This window comes from Aotus nancymaae, unplaced genomic scaffold (genome assembly GCF_030222135.1).
Source record: "Aotus nancymaae isolate 86718 unplaced genomic scaffold, 86718_ANA_hifiasm-v0.15.2.pri h1tg000057l, whole genome shotgun sequence".
Lineage (NCBI taxonomy): Eukaryota > Metazoa > Chordata > Mammalia > Primates > Aotidae > Aotus > Aotus nancymaae.
The window spans coordinates 67,590,098-67,597,468 of NW_026988471.1; the positions used below are offsets into that span (position 1 = coordinate 67,590,098).

The 7,371-nt window shown below is 41.3% G+C and overlaps 1 long non-coding RNA gene across 1 annotated transcript; it reads right to left on the bottom strand.

The window, feature by feature from the left end:
- Positions 1–3,459: 3,459 nt before the first annotated feature.
- LOC135269697 (uncharacterized) lies at positions 3,460–5,747 on the bottom strand. Its single transcript, XR_010337949.1, has 3 exons — positions 4,535–5,747; positions 3,851–3,959; positions 3,460–3,609 (listed from the first exon to the last, which is right to left on the bottom strand). It is a non-coding gene; the product is annotated as an uncharacterized LOC135269697 (long non-coding RNA).
- Positions 5,748–7,371: the final 1,624 nt, after the last annotated feature.

A 7,371-nucleotide genomic window follows, 5' to 3' on the forward strand; every position in this document is an offset into this window, starting at 1 on the left:
CTATAAATTACCCAGTCTCAGGTAGTTTTTTATAGCAGTGTGAAAACAAACTAATACACCACCTAAGAGGCAAGAAGAGTAGTTTAGGGAGGCTGATGGTTTCTTGAATAAGGAAGTCAGGCATTAAGAAGATATTTTGGATCCAACCACAAAATTACAGGAAACACAGAGGACAGAAAACATGTCCAACTATACTGGGATGCAATCAGCAAAATCCAGACTGTGGGTATTCTGAAGGACAAACGAGCTGGCTTCTTCCACCAATATTGCTAAGAAAAATGAACAAAGGTGGACATTGAACCTATAGGTTAAGAGATCTAAAATACATTTTAATAACCAAAAGAAAATGAGCCACAGGGATTAGGGGTGCATGCTTGTATGCCAAAGCAGAAAGGAAAGAAAGTGAGAATTCTTGAGGGGGAAGAGATGGAGTTTTGGAGGGGCTATGGTTATAAGGGTGTTTGCTTTACAATGTTTCATTCAGTCATATATTTGCTTTCTGTGGTTTTCTGTAGGTGTGTTACATTTATCAATACAAACATGACATGTTGATGATATATTTGGGAAGACTGTCAGGTGGGGGTATGCAAACCAATACGGAGACAGACAGAAGCTGTGAGTATCACAGCATGGACTGGATGGGATTGAGGAACCCTGCCCACGGTGGTCGCACTAGAAAAAAAACAGAAAGAGAGGGATGTATGTGGTCCAGACGAGGTAACACTGGACACAACAAAGTCACTGGCTACATATTGGGGTCAAAAGAAAGGAATGTGCATTCTGTAGTTCTACTTAATCCAGAAGAACCATCAAAAGAAACAGAGCCTGCTCTAAGCTCATGAGGGATCTGGCACCCTTGCTTTGCCTAGAGTCCCAATCTGTCTCCTTAGAGGACCATCAGCAGCTTCCTCAAATGTCCTGACCTCTGGACAAATAAACCCAAGACAAGGGCGTGTATGTGAGTAGTTCATCTGGGGAGTGATGCCAAGAGAGGAACAGGAGAGCCTGGGTGGGAAGGGTGAAACAGGCAAGGATAAAACCTAGAATTATAAGAATATTCCCTCCCAGACACTGGCCCCACGATTTTCTCACTGACTCCATAGCCATGCCTTGAGACATAAGTTTCCCTGTTTCTTCCAGGATTTTTTTTCTAGTTGTTCTCATTGGGGGATTGGTCCAGAAACAATCTGGGCATCCATTTGGATGTTACAAGAAATTGCATCTTTGTCGAAACAGTCCCTGTGACTCTCAAGTTTTCAGGCTAACCCTCTGAAACTGCTCTGAATTACTAAAGAAAGGAGTATTGAATGGGTGAAAGGAGGGATTCTCCAACTTTTGTGGGAGACTGCCTTGGGGTTTCTTATTTCAGATGCTCATACCATGTTTGAGGGACCTGTGAGGCTGATGCTAACAGTGAGTCATTCTACAAGTCAGCAGCCAGTTGGATTCCCTGCGTCATCTGGAGCCCTATGGTACTGCCCAGACCCTCTACCCCACTAGGCCCTCAGACCCCACCTCAACCCCATCGCAATCTATCAGGTCTCACCTATGGCTGAGCCCACCTTTTGTAACTTCTCTTCCAAGCTAACCTTGAATATCATTTAACCCATTTATGCTGGAGGTTGCAAATTTTTTTGTGTGAAAAATCAGAACTTGGCAATGACCCTGAGCAGTAGGATATAAGTAACTACCACAAGCTTAGGGTTCCAATAATGGAACACTAGGCATAAATGGGTTAATCCTGATTTTAATAATATACACACATTCCTAGTATGATTTGCCTTAGGCCTCAAAACTACTAAATTTCTATGTTATTCAAAGATTGGTTCCAAGGTAAAGTGAAAACCAACAAGTCTCACTTCAAGAAATTACTTCTCCTATCCAGTCAGTATAAGCAGAGTGGGGAAATGTGTTGCTGTTGAAGAAATTAGTCTAAAACCTGTGCTAATCTGATAAACACCAACATAATTTAAAAGTAGATACAATTGTTAAATGCAGATTACTGTAGCAGAGGTCCTCAGTGCCTGCCTGACATCCTCCCTAGAAGTCACCGGCAGCTTTGCTGGAGAGGGCCCCCACTTTCTTACGCATTGATGGCTTCCTCTCTCAAGCACTGGGTTGCTCTTGCTGGAGGCTTTCTCTGGCCATAGGTGTGTGCTTGGCCCTTAGGTAGGGACAGGGTGGCAGTCAGGGAGCAACCCTTCCTCAACACCCCAATGTGTATCTGTTCATAAGGGCCCAGCTTTGTCTCCTCTTGGTGGGACAATGCTGCAGTGTGTTCCATACAGTCTCCCAGAAACTCCCCAGCGAGACCGTCCCAGCTGTCCAAAGCTGGGACCTGCTGGTGACCTTCCTTCCTTCCCCATTTCACATCTCATGCACTCCCTGTGCCTCCTGGGACACCTACTGTATTAGCCTGCTTAGGCTGCCATAACGAAGACCCACAGACCAAGGGGTTAAATGACAGACATTTATTGTCTCAAGGTTCTGAAGGCTGGAAGTCCAAGATCAAGGTGATGGTAGGTTTGGTTTTCCCAGGCCTCTTTACTTGGCTTGCAGATGGCCAACTTCTTACCATGTCCTCACACAGTCTTTCTTCTGTGCGTGCGCATCCCTGGTGTCTCTTCTTCTTGTAATGATGTCAGTCCTATTCTATTAGAGGCCTCCACCTTTATGGCTTCATGTAACTTTGTTTACCTCTTTAAAGGCTCTATCTCTAAATACACTCACATTGAGGGTCAGAGCTCCAACATCTGAATGGGAGAGGGGGCACAATTTAGGCCATAACACCAGCCAAATGAATTACTTATACCCAAATCCTTATTTCAGAGTTGGAACCCAAATTAAGACAGCATATATCCAAAGTTGTTATAGAGAACACATGCGCGTGTGCACGCGCGCGTGCACACACACACACACACACCTGGTTTGACAAAGCAGGGATTCTTCACAGCAGAAAATGCCACTGAGCGTCCCAAACCAAATTCCCCACAGCCTTGTATTATGCCACCCAAGGATAAAATTGGGAGGTGGAAGGGCAGGGTTTTTTCTTAAAAGAATGCACGTATGGACTCAAGGGTTTTGCTTTCTGTGAACCCAGTTTTTTCTGCTCCCCCATTACCATTGTTTTACACAAAGGCATTTGGGTGCACGGCTAATCTTGACCGATGGAAGGAAATTCAGGAGACAGATTACCCAGGGGAGTTTGTTTCCGGGCCTTGCATAATGTGTTTTCTTGGCACTCTCTAAAGCAGTTTGGGGGAACATCTTTCAGGCTCCTCCCTCATGATTTCAGATTGTCGCCCATCCTCACAGGAGAGTCACTTGTTGGGTCTTGGAACCAGTGCACTCTCCCAACCTGGTGTCTGAACAAAGCTCACATTTTGCACATGCATACATTACTGTTTTTCAAATATAAGCAATGCTTTGGTGAATAAAACACAAACTCATTTTGCAGTGTTACTGAATTCATTGTAGCTTTTAGCCATATGCTTTTTAATCAAAGGAGATTTCAACTGCATACAACCACGAACACATGGAGATCTTCAAAAAAATATGTTTCTGTAAAAGGGATCCTCCTCCTCAAAATGTTGGAGTCATTGTTCTCATCTGTAACAAAGAAACATTTCTCACTCAGCAGAGTCTCCTCGGACAGGACCTAAGAAGAGAATCTGTAATCTGCTTCCTGTCCACTGCCCCCTCAACCCTAAAATAATTTCCTTAACCGGAATTGCCCATGCCATCAGTTCTTTTGTTCTAGCTATTCTTGTCCGGTACTTCCTCTTTTCTGTCTTACTCTCTTCTCCTGCATATATGTCTCATTCCAGTCAGGTAGGTTTTCCTTTCTCACCTTGATCAACACTTTCTGTATTCTTTGCCCCCTTCTTGTAATTCCATTTCATTAGAATGTCATCTTGATTCCATCCACATGTGTCACTATCAGGTTTGAAGACCTTCATCTAAATGCAGAGATGAAGAATTAGACTAGGAAAGATTCACTCAAATGTTTATTAAGTCTTAAGGAGAGGCTGTGCCTATTGGAGCAGGTGTAGCTGGTGCCCAGCCATATCCCCTTGGAATGTACCACTCCCTGCACACAGATCTAACTTTCAACTGCCCCCAACTGCAACACATCACCTTCAGGCTCTCTCTGAACAGTCTGTTCTACCCAAGTGCAGGGAAGGGCAGAAGTGCTAGGACAGTTATATCTCCTGGAGTTGCCTCAACCAATGACTGATGGGAACTAGCTGATAAATAACCTGGCTCCTCCCTTTTCCATAACTCTGGGATTCCCACACTATACTAGGTCCCAGAGCTCCCCAGCAGGTTAAGCCCCAGGTAGCCACAGTAATAACTTCCTTCATAACTAACCTTATATTGTCTTCTTTCCCAAACGACCTTCTAGTACTCCAATCCTTGTCTCAATGATTGCATATAAAGGAACCCACATTAAGGTGCCCTGGAAAGTCATTTACCCTTGCACTCTTTAAATAGTCTATTTCTAGATTAAAGAAGAGGACATTTTGGCTGTTACCTTCTTATTTCTTAGGTTTACAATTCCATCACCTGGAGTTGACATTCAAATAGCTGTAACCTGGACAAGGCACTTAACTTCTTTGTACGTCAGTTTCCTTATTGTAAAATAAGGGCTTGTACTAAAACAGTGATTTTCAAAATGTGGGATCCCCCTGAAGTACTTGGAGGATTCTCCAGACAAGAGTGAAATCTGAAAATAAAAAGGCACTTATAGAATTATACAAATTAACTTGTGAAATTGCAGGTGAAGGGGAGAATCCACCACTGGGTATTGAGAAACAGTTCTCCATGGGTGTCTCACATTTCTATACATCTTGCATGTGGAGGCACAGGCAACCTTTGTTTCAGACTATCTTTTTGAAGATGTTGTATAGCAAAGAGACTTGGGAAATAGAGGTCGTGTCTCCCAACAGGGTAATGATAGGTTTGTTTGCTTTCCAGGCTAATAAAGGTAATTTTTCTGTCCAGTGCAATGGTTGAGCAAGTTTGTTTGCTTGTAGCTGATTATAAGATACAGAAGTTCCCTGAGCTCTGGCTTCCTCAGCAGTGATGTAAACACACTGTGTGCCCGGTATCTCTGGCTTCCTCAGCAGTGATGTAAACACACTGTGTGCCCGGTATCTCTCTGGGTGTCTCCATATTATTCCCATGGGACTAAGGAGGCATGGGAAGCCAAGGTGGACATGAAGCTAGTGCTACTTGCTGTGCTGTGAGTACCAAAGCTCTTTGTCTCTGACCCAGGAATCTCGTGTCTTCTGTGCAGCATTCACAAAACTATGGCAATCTAAATGTTTAGCATACAAGTCAGGTAAAATCTCAGACCCTTCGCAGTACTTAATGCTCAGAAAATATCCCAGAATACTGTGTCATTGGCATCACCCATAAAATTGGGCTGAGAGGAAGTTTACACAACACAATAATCACCACTGTCCATTAACATAGTCTAAAACAGAATCTGAGAGTGCAGATCCAAGGTCTTAAATAATGCACTCAGAGACTGAGATTCGTAAAATCTTTACATTTCAAATAGGCAAGTGTGTGGATGTGCTAATTTTCCCATTTTGGTTATATTTGTATATATTCTTGCAGGCAACAAAGGGATATTTATCACTTTATAAAACACCACAGACCTATTAAGAGAACATTTTAACTGCTTTGAATTCCAATAACACCAGAAACAACTTTATAAAAATGTAGCAATGTCTCTATAATGGGTGACAGCAGTGATAGAAAAACAGTTCACATAAAAGTTATTGCCAGTGTGTGTGCAGGCAGTGTATTTGCATAATAAGCACTGCCTGTTACAAAGAAGGCAACTTTGTTTTTTAAGTGTTTGATAATGTCATACGAATTGGCAACTCTATTAAAGGATTGTCTTCACATTGCAAACTTTTCAGTTATTTACAATGATAAATGGGGTGAATTCCAGAATTTATTTTTCATATTGAAGTTCACTGGTTATACAGCAGCAAGGCATCAGTGTGACTACTTCAAATGCGACAGAAAATTACTATTTTGTAATAAAAGCATCTTTAGCTAAAGCTCTCAAATATAGCATGACTGCATTCCTTTGCATATCTTGGTGATATTTTTAAAGAACTAAATTCGGCAATGTAAGGCCCCTATGTCACCAGGCCTAAAATTACAGCTGAAGTATCAGCAGTGAATGTGAAGGCTTAAGTTTGGACTCAACATGCAAAACAAAGCAAATTAGGCTATTTAGAAAGTTCAGATTATTATCTACAAAGAACTGTGTATAACTCCATCTAATTTTTGAAAAATTACTGTTTGTAAAATATTTTATATGTTAAAAGATGTATTTGAAGACTATCTTTTGCCCAGCAATCATTAAAGCAAGTATTTTACTTCAGACTTAACAAGTATTAAGAAATAATAAAATTTATTTGATATCGTTAGATATAATTTGTCTATTTCTGTATCAAGTTTCTGAATTCATTTAATTGACAGATATCTTAGATTGCAAGATAAGCTGTTTTTAAAATTTTTACTATTTGGAACTACTTATCTTGGTAAATCACAATCATTTCCATACTGTGCAACCACACTGAAGGGGGCATAAGACTGTACCTGACGTCTAAGTCCCAGTCTCGAAATGATGTATTCATATTACTGTTCTCAATTAATTGCTTTATGAGTAAATGTTATGAATTTCAAGGTATAAAATATATTTATGCTAATAAAATACCACATTTTACGTTTTGCTTATTAAAAGTCTGCTTACAGTTTCTGTGGTAAAAAGCTTCTGTGGGTAAAATATATTTTGAAAATCCCTGGACTAATTGATTTTTAAGGTTTTTTCATTTTTTGAAGACTTGACTCCTCTAATGTGAACTTGAAACAAAGTTCTATATTTTCCAAAATACTGAAATATTATCTAAATTAGATATATATCCCTAAGACAGACAGACACACACACACACACACACACACACACACACACACACACACACACACACACACACACACACACACACACACACCTGTTCCTGTTCCTGTCTTGTAGTCCTTTACATTCTCTGATGCCATCCAGGTGCTGTCCATCATCACTGTCTGACTCAGATGTGCCAGCTTCTCGGCTCATCCAGTTTGTGATTCCTCACTTTCCTTTCCTCAAGCTAGTTGCTGTGGGTCTAGTTCACTGCTTATCTATACTTTTGCTGAAGGATCAATGGAGAAATTTATACATAACAACAACAAAAATGGAAAGCTGGCTGGGCGAGGTGGCTCATGCCTATAATCCCAGCATGTTGGAAAGCCGAGACAGGCTGATCTCTTGAGGTCAGGAGTTCAAGACCAGCCTGGCCAACATGGTGA